Genomic DNA, 12,709 nt, shown 5'->3' on the forward strand with positions numbered 1-12,709 from the left:
ACTTGTCCAAAGATCTATTAGACTAGAAGAACAAAATTGTCAATAATCCTCACTTGTCATCCTTCTATAGGACTTTGCTCAGGGCTGATAGCATGGGTTTTATGAGTAAGAAAAGATTTTAGGAATCTTTTCATTGCAGCAGTAAGTATAAAAACGAAAATTGTTTTTTATTTTCCCAAAGACCTAAAGGCATGCATAGTGGTGTGAAATTCAGTCATCCGTCCTGACTATGAGTTCAAGTCTTGATATTCAGAGACAGTGGGAAGTAGGATGAACACTGTTTAGAGTAATTCTGTGGCATTGAGCAACCTCCCCTAAGTGATACCAAGACCAGTGCACCCTGGGAGTTCACTTCTGCGTCAGCATGTCTCAAGGCTTAACTGTTGTAAGTTTGTTTAGTGTTGCACAACTTACAAAGTATTCTATTTTACTTGATTCACAACTCACTCATCCTAAAAGGGAGCTGGGACATGAAATATTGCCCCCATGTACATAAGGGAAAGCTGAGAGAGAATTTAATAGCATGCACATTAGAAGGAGAGACATTTGCTAATTAATAAAAAAAAAAGATAGGCATTGAGTTAGAAATGCAAATGTCCAAATTCAAATGATTTTCTAATATAGCAAGACCTCCTTTCTAATTCCCTATTGAGAGAAAAGTGTATGTACTCTATTTTTACAATAAGGCAAGAGTTCCACAGAGGGAAATAACTTATCCGGATAATATGGTACTGTAATTGCGGTGAATACATTTTATTTAGTTATTAAAAGTTAAGTTATTAAGGCACTTCCGGATCCGAGGGCCCAAAGATGGACATGCACCTGAGGAACTTCTAGATCCGGGGGCCTAAACATGGATGTGCACCTCAGGAACTTCTGGAAACGGGGGCCTAAATATGGACTCCATCCAGGAGCCTAAACATGGATGTCCCAGGAACTTCTGGATCCGGGGGCCTAAATATGGACGCTTGAGGCACTTCCAGATCTGAGGGCCTAAACCTGTACATGTCCCTGGAACTTCTGGGTCCTTGTGCCTATAAATAGCCGGGTGTGACTCTCAGAAGGGACGTGGCCCAGTGGCCCATGAAGGGGAGCCGAGTTTGGGGCCTGTTGGAGGCAGACTGAGCTGTCGCACCCTGAACTTGAATGTGACGGTGGCCTCACTTCCCGGCCTTCCCCTGGGTGTCACTTCCTCCCCTTCCAGGCGGTGCTGGGGAGGAAGTGAGACCAGGTGCAGGGGCCAGGCCCTGAGGAGGGACAACGTCTTTTTCCTTGCTTAGCCAGGCGGCCAGCCTGGCTGGGGATGGGGACGTCTTATGACAATAGCTACCTCCTACATCCCTGCCCCAGGACCTCAGGGACCACAGGGGGGGAGTCGTTGACATGATTCTCCCCTGGCCGTTGACCCTCAGCCCCAGGGTCTGCCCAGGGAGAGCTCTGTCTCTCAGAGGGTCAGAGGGCCCCTGTGACATTCTGCTCCTTACCCACCATCATCCTGGTAGAGCAAAGTTCAGGACATCAGACACTACTGAGAGTGACATCTCCTGGATGGGCAGCTGGGGACTTTGCCTCTGCCCCCAGGCCTCAGACACCAGATGATCCCTCCCAGAGACAGAAAATAACCCCACACTGCCCAAGACTTATTTTTAAGCTTTGGATTCTGAAATTTTCCTGCTGCCACCTTCTTTGTGAAGCTAGTTTTTCAACAGAGACAATATTCAAGTTTGGGGGGGGGGTGGACAACAACATGGAGTCAGTCAAACCAAGCGGACACATCTGGTCCTCCCAGAGAAATCTAGATTGGGGGGAAAACAGCCATTTTCAACTGGCGAAATAGTGAAGTTCCCTTGTCCTTATTTTGTGTAAGCAAAATAAATAATCTGATGTTAACTCATCAAATTATTTTTGAGGAGTGCTTGGCTCATAGGGAAACTGATTCTGTTTTATGGAATGAAGTGTTACCTGATTTTAAAATTAAAAATGAAGCCAATTAGGATTGGTAAATTACACCGTCATAATTCTGTTCTTTGATAGAAGAAATAAATAAACCTTTTTTTTTTTAAAAAAGTTGTTATTAAAAGTTTAAAACTTGTCTTATTCAGCAATAAGAAATCAGACCTGATTATAAACAAAAATGTAAGAAGTACTTTGACACAAATACTTCATATATATATATATATATATATATATATATATATATATATATGTTGTAGATGGACACAATACCTTTATCTTGTTTATTTACTTTTATGTGGTGCTGCCAGTGGAACCCAGTGGCTCACGCGGCCAGGTGAGCACTCTACTACTGAGCCCCAGCCCCAGTCCCCATTTTTTTTTTAATAAAAATGCAAACAATGGGATTTAATTCAGTATTATTGTTGTTGTTGTTTTCATTTGGCTGAATACCGTTTCATAAGGTACTTTTTTTTGGCCTTGCCAAAGGAATATTAAAGAGTGACAAGAAAAAATACGTGCAAAAGGGATCATATGGATGAGGATACTTTAGTTCCCAGAGCTGAGACCATTTGACAAAGCCGAGTGCTTCCAGGTTATTCTTGGACAAATGGATCAAATATGATATGTATCCATTACTGTGTTAGAAGACAGACCAGTCCTTGGAAGAAAATTACACTTAAAGTGATACAATTTTCATGTGAACCTCTGCCAGGCTGTGGGATTTTGCCCAGGATATTCCCGGTATAGCATTTTATCACTACTGGTCCAACAGACTCCTTGGGGGCATAGCTCAAAGGGAGGTAAATGACTGACAGGAAAGAAGATTTTTAAGTGGAAACCAATCTTGTCTTTTCTCTCCAAATTTGGCTTTAATTCATTGTCTGGCCTCAGGGGGAAAACAATGTCCTGGAATCTTTCTTTTTTCCCTCCACCTGTGAAAGTTATGCAGAGGCAGATTTGGGCTCAATCTAAGGAAGAAGGGAAGAATTAGTAAATATCGGATGGGATGTATCAATTTCTCCCACACCTGAGTCAACCCTGTGCATTTCCTTTGCTTGGCATTTTGATTTTCTCCTCCTCTTCAGCAGTGTGTGGATTATTCCAGACATCCACCATTCCCAGATAGACACGTCAATATCTAACAAAGTGGTCACAGAATTATTTTAGTTTTTAAAAGCAGCAATCTAAAAATTAATCCACATTCTAATATTTCATCAAGAAGTTTGCATCTCTACACATGGGTGGGATTGTTCTTTTCTCTTTTAGGAATTAACTTTACTACGTTTTGCCAGAGATATTTTTCTAGCTTACTAAATTGGATTGGAGAGCCTTCTGCCTCTTTCCATGGCCTACTACAGTTTAAATAACACGGGGATTATTTATTCTCTAGCGGTTGGAGAGAATCCAGCTGTGGAGCCATCTGGTTGTGGCACATTTTAAATGGGCGATCTATAATCAGTTTCAAATCTCTTCTGTGGTAATTGGTCTATACAAGATTTCCACTTATTTTATTTCTTAATAATTATATTTTACTAACAATATCCTCCAACTTTTCTAGATTTCAGAAACATTTGCCTTAGAATTTCATGTAGCATTAAATTATGTGTTCCTTCTAATATGCATTCTATTTAGCTTCATTATGAAGATTTTAAACATTCCTCAAAATTGTTAAAAGAATACCAAAAAGAATAGAATGTATACCCATAATTTGAAATGGTTAAATTATGCCATAACTTTTCATCTCTAAATAGTTTAGCATTTATCTCCCAAGTAAGAACATTCGCCTACATAAATACAATATCATTTAACACAGTAAACTCAACAATTCCTTAATTTTTTATTACCCAGTTCATATTCAAATTTCTCCAGTTGTCCCCAAAATGCCTTCTTTCATTTTTCTGTGAATACTTTTATTTTTTTTTAGTTCTACATAACATCAGGATTCACTTTGACATAATTATAAAAACAAGGAATATAATTTGTTCTAATTCAGTCCCCAGTACTTCGTGTCTTGTGGATATACATGATGTTGAGATTCACTGTAGAATGTTTTCTCTGACATGCAGAAGCTAATCCAAAACAAGAGGTGGGGGGATAAAAATAGGAAAAAAAAATAGAGGGGAAGGGGAATAAAGGGAAGGGCGGAGGAATAGAATAAGGAAAGACAGTGGAATGAATCTGACCTGACTTTCCTATGTACATATGTGAATATACCACAGCAACTGCCTTCCTTTATAGCTGACCTGAGCAGAGCGCTATTTTCTCATAGACAATGAGTGGACTTGGTCATCCTATCTCATGTAAATAAGCTCCCTCCCCTTCTCCATCGTGATGCTGACTTGTAAGAGAGAGAATGAGCCTAGAGTCCCACATTCTATTTCCTCTGTTGACATTTAATTTGGTCTTTTTGTTTTTATCTAAAGGCTCTTAAAATCTTTCCTCAATCAGTGGCTAAGTCACTTTTCTCATTCTTTTTTTTTTTTTTTGTGTGTGTGTGTGTTTTTTTTTTTTAAATATCTATTTATTTAGTTAGTTAGTTAGTTTTCCGCGGACACAACATCTTTGTTTGTATGTGGTGCTGAGGATCGAACCTGGGCCGCATGCATGCCAGGCGAGCACGCTACCGCTTGAGCCACATCCCCAGCCCCAACTTTTCTCATTCTTAATCTGGAGTTATTTTGCTTCCTTCCTTTGTTCCTCAATTGGGTTTCCAAGGGGGATTATCTACTAATTAGTCTCCTCAAGGAACTGGTTTTGAGTTTATTAGAGTGAGAGTAAGAGAGAGAGAGAGAGGGAGTGAGAGCAAGCCAGCACGTGTTGAGTGCACGTGTGCATATGTACGTGTGTTGTTAAAGTGCTGATGTTCTCTTAATCAAGAGGGGTGCCTTAGATGTTATAGAAGAAAAAAATTGTAATGTTTAAATACATAAAACTTAAGTCTTCATTATGGTAAAAAATATATAAAAAAAGCCAAAAGGCAAATTATATCATTTGGCAAATATTTGTAGTAAAAACAAATAAAAGACCAATGACCAATATCTGTAATAGACAAAGATTACAAAAATCCTTTACCAATTGATGGGGGGAAAAAATCAGGCAATTTCCTATAAGAAAAGAATGAAAGAAATCTAGCCAAACTCACTCATTTTTTTTTTTGCCCATTTTAAATTGTGTTAATAGTCTTTCTCTTATTGATTTTAGGGTCTAATTCATATAATTTGGATATGTCATAGATATGTGGATACATATGAACATAAAATTTGTTCCTATTGGGAAGTCATAGCATAATTTTCAATTTGTTCACAGAGTTAATAGAATGTTAATATATATATGTATGTATACATATGTATGTATATACACATAAATATATATATATATATTTACAAATATCAAGTGATTATTTTCCAAAAGAGAAGGTATGCATTTTTTTTCTAATAGCAGACTAAGAAAGAAGCATAATACTTGTAAAGTTTAAAAAATACTATAAGTTTTGCAAAACATTAATTCCATACACTGATTAGGTAGTAGAAGACGGTTGAAGAAAACATTTTCGGTAGCTCTAATTGATATAAAAAGATTTCCAGGAAATTTTTCTTAAAAAAAAAGAAAAGAGTGTCAGTTGTCACCACTCTTTTCTCAGGCCTGTGGTTTTGGTGTGCACTCGTGTTTGCACTAACCCATTTCCTGTGCATCTATTCTGCCTGCTTCTGCTCTTGCTGTGGGTCAAGTGAAGTGAAATAGAAATATCACAGTTTGGCCCAGAGGTGGGAAAGCAGCACAAATGGTAAGCTTCTCTGAAGCCCTGAGCAGAATTGGCAGATTGATTGGTCTTGAGGATGTCTATTCAAATAAAAGCAAATGGGTTTTTGTTCTTCCCCACATGATCATTAGAATTTATTAATACAAGTAGATGAGGGTTTTTAATAGCTTTATCTTCTTTCTAACAGTTTCTTGTGTGTAGGCTTTAAAATGTGCTCTGTTCTGAGCTAATCAAGGATATTGTCCCTTTTACCCTTGTTTGTTTATTTGCTAAAGAGGAAAAAAAAAGAAGTAAAATAGCTATTTTTATAGAAATCTTAAATGCAATAGGAGAGTTATTATGCAACTAGTTTTTAAAGTTCTAATAAAAATCAAAATACTCTTTGTAGTTTTTTAGGGAGGACGGTTAGTGTCATTGTGTGTCGAAAGCTCCAAGCTGACAGGAACAAGAGGCCTTGCTGACACTCTGCCACATAGCCCATCTTCTACTGAAGAAATGCTTGCATTGGAGAGACTTAAAAGCACATGGGTATGATTTGTGAAGCTCGATAAAATATTCCCTAAAGCATCAAGTTTTCATTATCCTTTTCTGCTTTCATTTGCTTCAACATTTATTCAACCAGTGTTCACCACTTAGATGGAGTTTACCTGTGAAGCCAAGCCTAATGGTTAGTGTGTGATTCTATTTAATAGGCTTTATTTAACTTGTTAGTGTGAATTTTCTTGTTGGATTCACATTTAGGGTGTCTGATATATAGATACCAAAGCATTTTAGAGACTGTCAAAGCTGGAAGTGGCATGGAAGTCATTTAAGCTATTTATGTTCATTGGCTTTTCTTTGATTTTACTGTTGGTGTTTTGTGTATAAAACAAATGAAAACCTAGAAGTTCAGAACTGTACCACAGATCCACTAGAGAACAATAAGACTGCTTGGTGGCAAAAGTAGGAATGCTACCTAGTTACTCAAATCCTATGATTATCCCTGCTTACCATCAATCCAGAAACATGAAGGGGTGAAAATCCAAGGCTAGTGATAGTGTTCTTGAAATATAGTACAGAGCCACAGGATCATGATTCTTCCTATATATTCACAGATTGAATGAGGAAGAGATCAGCATTTGGAATTTCCTTTTCCTTGTTTTTGGCCTTTGCATAGTTCTAGATTCAGATCAGAAGCCATCTTCTTTAGGATAAATTTTTCCTTCCTAGTTTGACATGTGTCACTTTTACCTGATCAGATATTACCCTTTGTGTGCAGTGGTTTTTAATTCACTTGTGCTTTTCTCCACTAGTAGAACTTCTTTAATGGCTGAGTACCAAGTGCCAGGTTTTTACCATAAACTTTTGAAATGTTTCCCAAATTCTTGAAAAACACTCCAAATTAAATACGAGTCTCTCCATTTTTATGGGTGAGGATGCTGGTGCTCACACTGCCTAAGTCATTTGAACAAGGTCATACATCTAATACAGAGTGGAGCCAAGATGGCCTTATTATACATTCCATGTCTATGAGTCACAAGGAATAGACTTAGAATCTATTGGTAGTGGTGGTGGATACTAGACTTCTCCCATTATCTATTCAATCCTGCTTCTAGCCTGAGGTTGGAAAGGTAAAACCTTCCACCTCAAGCTCCCTTGAGTCTGTATTCTGGATATGAAGTAAAGGTTGCAGTTAGAAGCACTGGGTGTGATAGAAGGTTGCAGGGAGTTTCAGAAGGCACTATAAAGTGCCAGCTGGGTTGCACTGTGGGGCTGCTGGGAAACAAGGTAGAAAGGGACTTGGATTTACTGAGGCAGTGGTGGAGGCCAGGCTTGGGATCTAGGGTGCAGCCACCAGCTTGAGGTTCACAGGGCAGCTGTGGCAGTGACTGTGATGAGTAGCTACAGAACCTCCCTGATATCTGAATCACAGTTTTGAGATGTCACCTTTAGACTCAGAAGTCTAGTAGGTACTCCCAATGTAAGAATTCTTCTTGATATTCCAATGGATTTATAAACCTAAATTTCTTTTTGACTTTGAATATTTAGAGCGTGTTTCAGATAGGTGTTGCTATGGAACAAACCACTCTAGAATTCTGTAGATTAAGATAAAAAAAATGATTTACTAGTATTAACTCTGATCCTGGCTTAGGTTGGAATCAGCTGGGAAGTTCTTCCTCACGTGGTTGCCTGGGATCCTTTCTGTGGCAGTTCAAGGAGGAGATCTACTGTGGCTAGAGCATCTAGGAGGCTCCCATATTTGCTGAAGTGCTCTCGTACAGTTTCTGTGACTTTGTTCTCCATGACTTTCCATCACTCACTAGTTTAAATCTATAAACCAGCTAGATGGTAACTGGTTTTCAAGAGGGAGGAGATGGACTCTGCCATGCCTGTTAGTTGTCCTGGAATTAATGCACTACATTCCCTTGGTCAAAGTAAGTCATGAGGCCAGCCCAGATCAAAACTCCACATCCTGGTGGAAGGAGGGGCACTTATGTACCATAGTTAACACAAAAGGACAGATGCAAATCTAGAAAAGCAGGACCAAGATGGTTATCCATGTTAAAAACAGGTTGGCCTCCATTTAAGCAGGAGAAGTACAAAAGGGAAAAAAGCATTGAAAAAAAAATCAGAAGTTAATTTGTAGAGGAGAAAAAATTTAGGCCAAATCTCTCCAATTGCCCATTATAATTTCACATAATTTAATCTTATCCATTTACATGGCAAACGTTTGTTTGATATATAGTATTTGGGGTAACTTTCATAGGTGCTGGAATAGAAAAGTTCTATCCTGGAGGAGATAAGTAATAATAAGAGTATTATGGTAATCCAGAAACACATACAGGGAGTCGCAGCTCAGTCAGGAAGTCAGGAAACCAATGTAGGAAAGGCGACTCTTGAGGGAGTTTTGAAAGCTTAGTAACATACTGGATGAGTGGGTTTCTTTGAAGATAGAAAGATATAGGAAATAGCTCAGACTTACAAATAGTGTCATGGCAATGTCCTCTGCTTCCAGTTATGGTGCAATATATCAATGGTGGTAAGAATAACTGAGGTAGTGATATAGTGATATGAAATATGTGCTTGTGGCAATTTTTAAAATACAGACAGAAAGTCAGATTAAAGAATATTAGCACACTGTAAGGAAAGATCCACACATGTAAAGAGCATTTAAGAATACACATTATTTTAAAAATAGACTGAAAATTTTTTAGAACAATATTAAGTTCACAGCAAAACTGAGCTGGAAGTGTAGAGAATTATCATAAACTCCCGGTCCACACATCCACACAGCCTCCCTCACTGGGAACACCCACAGCCAGAATGATACATTTGCTATAGGTGATCAGTTGGTAAGCACATAGTTCACCTCAGGGTTCACTTTGGGTGGTACACTTCATGGGTTTTGACAAACGTGTGTTTAATGAGATATACCCACCATTGAAGTATCATAAAAAATAGTTTCATTGCCCTAAAAGTCCTCGATGCTCTGTTATTTGCCAGTAGCTGCTTATCTTTTTATCATCTTCAGAGTTGTTCTTTTTCTAAAATGTAATATAATTGGAAACTTTTTTAGATTGGCTTATTTCACTTAATGAAATACATTTAAGTTTCCTCTGTGTCTTTCCATGGCTTGATAGCTGACTTTTTTTTTTTTTTAGTACCAAATATCATTCTATTGTTTGGATGAATTACTGTTTATTTATGCATTCACCTACATTCATCAAGGACATCTTGATTGACTCCATCTTGATTGACAACTAAGAGTAAAGCTGCTATAAACCCTTGGGTGCAAGATTTTGTATAAACTCATTTGGTACATAACAATGGAAGGTGGCTTGACAGTTTCTTACAATACTAAACACACTTTACCTTATCTCTAATACTACATTCAGTAAATAACAGGGAGTGTGATTACTGGATGTGTGGTGTATTTTTTTTTCTCCACTACCACATGATCTTGATTACTTTATTTTTATAGTAAATCTTGAAGTTGAGGAATATCAGTCCCCTGAAGTTGTTCCTCTCCTTTATGTTGTATTAGCTATTATGATTATAATTTTTTTTGCTTTTGCATATCTGCTTTAGAAATAGTTTATCAGTATTCAGCAAATAAATATCTGGGGCTTTGGTTAGGATCGAGTGGAATATATACAAATCATGTTGGAAGAGCTGACCTTTTGGCAATGCTGAATCTTCTGATCCACGAACATGGACTATCTCTCCATTTATTTAGGTATCTGATTTACTTCATAGAATTTAGTAGTTTTCCTTGTGAATTCATTTTAACATACAAAAATGTATAAATCCATGGGAAAAACATGAAGTTCTATGTGTTTTAAAATCTATAAATAGACATCTAAAGCTTCCAAAGCTTCCATAGCTGTTTAGCAAATCTCTGGAGAAATTGATCAAGTTGGAAGAAGAGAAGAAACACTATCAATATTATGGTAATACAAGTCTATAGTAGATTATTAGCTGGTATAGCTAATGAAAAATTGATGATGACCTAGCAAAATTAACAATTTAGTAAGAAAACTTGTGATGAAAACTGGAAAAATTTCAATGAAATGGAAAAATTCCTGGAAAAATTAAGCTTATTAAAACTGACTATAATTTTCCTAAAATTATATAGTAGCTTGATTAAATAAATTATTGAAATAACATTACAGGCTCAGCTGACTTCTCTGGGTAGTCCAATCTAATATTCAAAAAGGAAATAATTCTAAAACTGTACTAGATCTTCCAAAGAATTGAAAAAAGAAGCTATGTATTCTAACTCATGTTATAAAGCTAAGAAAATTTTCCTACTACACCCAAAAATGATGGTGTGAGAAAATAACATATTCCAATCTCACTTAGCAATATAGGTAAAACAAATCCTAACAAAGTATTAACAAATATAGAAGAGCTTCAGTCCAAGATGAATTAATTTATGGTCAAAAAACAAAGTTGGCGTAGTAGTTGAAAATAAAAGCATATATTTTGTCACAGAATAAAGGAGGAAAATTGCATAATCTATTCAGCAATACTGGGAAAGCATTTGATAAAATTAAGACACAAAAGCTTTTTGCAAACGAAAAAAGTGGAAGTAACTTAATCTAAAAAGAGGAAATGATATTTAAGTAATAAAACAATTCACCACAATCACTACTACTGGTTTCATTCTGGTTTTTTTGAACAATCTATGTGGCATATTAAGGCAAATAACCACAGTAAGTAAAATAAAGTGACTCTACTTATAGAATTGTAAGCAAAGAATAGGAATTGTTATTGTTGAAAGAGAATTTGACCGGGTAGGTGGAAGATTCAAAACAATATAGTACTTGCTTTATTACCAAATTATTAAATTAAAAGAGAGATTATCAAGTTTTCTGTGTGCATAACTTATATAAAATCAATTTTATGTGTATGTATGAATATATATTAATATACAAATTAATATCTATACCTATGTATCAGAGAAACAAAGAAAAAAATTAAAGATACCATTTAAAATAGCATGAGAAAACTTACATATCCATGGATAAGTATGATATGAACTTTATAAGGCTCAAAGGAAAAAATTAAGTTTGTAATAAGATCTAAATATTTGGAAAAGTATGCAATATTAATTGATTAGGAAAAGATAAACTTTGCAAAATTGTCAGTTATCTCCAAATTGATTATAACTGATGTTATAGATTCAATGGAAAACCAATTAAAAGCTCAGTAAGCATCATTTCCCTGTGGCATTTTGCTCTTTAAGGTGTCAATAAAGTTACATTTCCTGTCCAGGTTATATAATAATTCCAGTTGCATCCTTTGGTAGCATGAGTGGACCTTTGCCCTGAAAGGAATTTACATATTCCCTGGGGTAGGAAGAGGAAAAATATCTTTCTGCATCTGGAAAAGCATAGAAGTTATTATCTCATTAGCTCATGCTGCACATTCTCGCTAAGATGTGTCATGATAGGCCTATTCATTAACTTCAGTAGGCTCAATATGCTACTTCTACATCCTGGTTCAAAGTCATTTCCCTGGCTTGGAATTCTCTGCTTGTCTTACTTCCAACTATCATTCAAATCACCTCCCAAGCCATTTTTTCCTTTGATGCCTTTCCTAAGCAGTAAACAAAATTCTGTTTACGTGTGGAGAACAGGTAGTGCCCCTTGAGCTGATCATCTGAAGCACTCTTCACATTGTTAACTTTATAATATATTTTCTATTACCTTGCATAATTTCAGTTTCTGTGGAAGAAATGATGTAATTTCTACTTGGATCTTTTCCAGCATTCTAATGTATAATTTTTCATCCTATGTACACAGAAGGAGTCGTGATTGATAGAATATGTACTTTCACGGTCAGATTTTCACTCTAACAATCTGAAGATATTTTTAATTTGCAAGTTTACTTTATTTATCTTAAATTCAGATAAAATCATTTATTCTGTTAAAATATATGGAGAAAAAGTCACATCATTCTCATTTATTATTGTTTAATAACGTTGTAAGTCACTTGAGAGAAACACTTCTATCTGGTGTGTAAATATTGAATGCTCCAAGTGCTGGATACTGATGCTATAATCTCTAGATATGTTAGTCAGCTTTTTATCACTGAGACCAAAATTCTTTAACAAAACAAATTAGAGGAGAAATAGCTTATTTTACTTCATGATTTCAGAGGTTCTGTCCATGATGGGCCAACTCCTTTGTTATGGACCTGAAGTGAGGCAGAGCATAATAGCATAAGGACATGCCCCCAGAGTTCCACCTCTTCCAGCCATATCCCACCCTCTACAGTAACCACCTAGTTAGTCCTTGCATATTATTAATCCACCCAATGGATTAATCCACTGATGAGATTGCACCTCTCACAATCCAATCATTTTACATCTGAACATTCCTTCATTAACACAGGAATTTTGGGGGGGAATACCTTGTATCCAAACCATAATACTATGTCATATAACATTTTACTGATAATGTGCTTAATATGTAGTTCAAATATTTCTGAGTTTATCCTATTTGCAAT

This window comes from Ictidomys tridecemlineatus, chromosome 7, assembly GCF_052094955.1.
Source record: "Ictidomys tridecemlineatus isolate mIctTri1 chromosome 7, mIctTri1.hap1, whole genome shotgun sequence".
Taxonomy (NCBI): Eukaryota; Metazoa; Chordata; class Mammalia; order Rodentia; family Sciuridae; genus Ictidomys; species Ictidomys tridecemlineatus.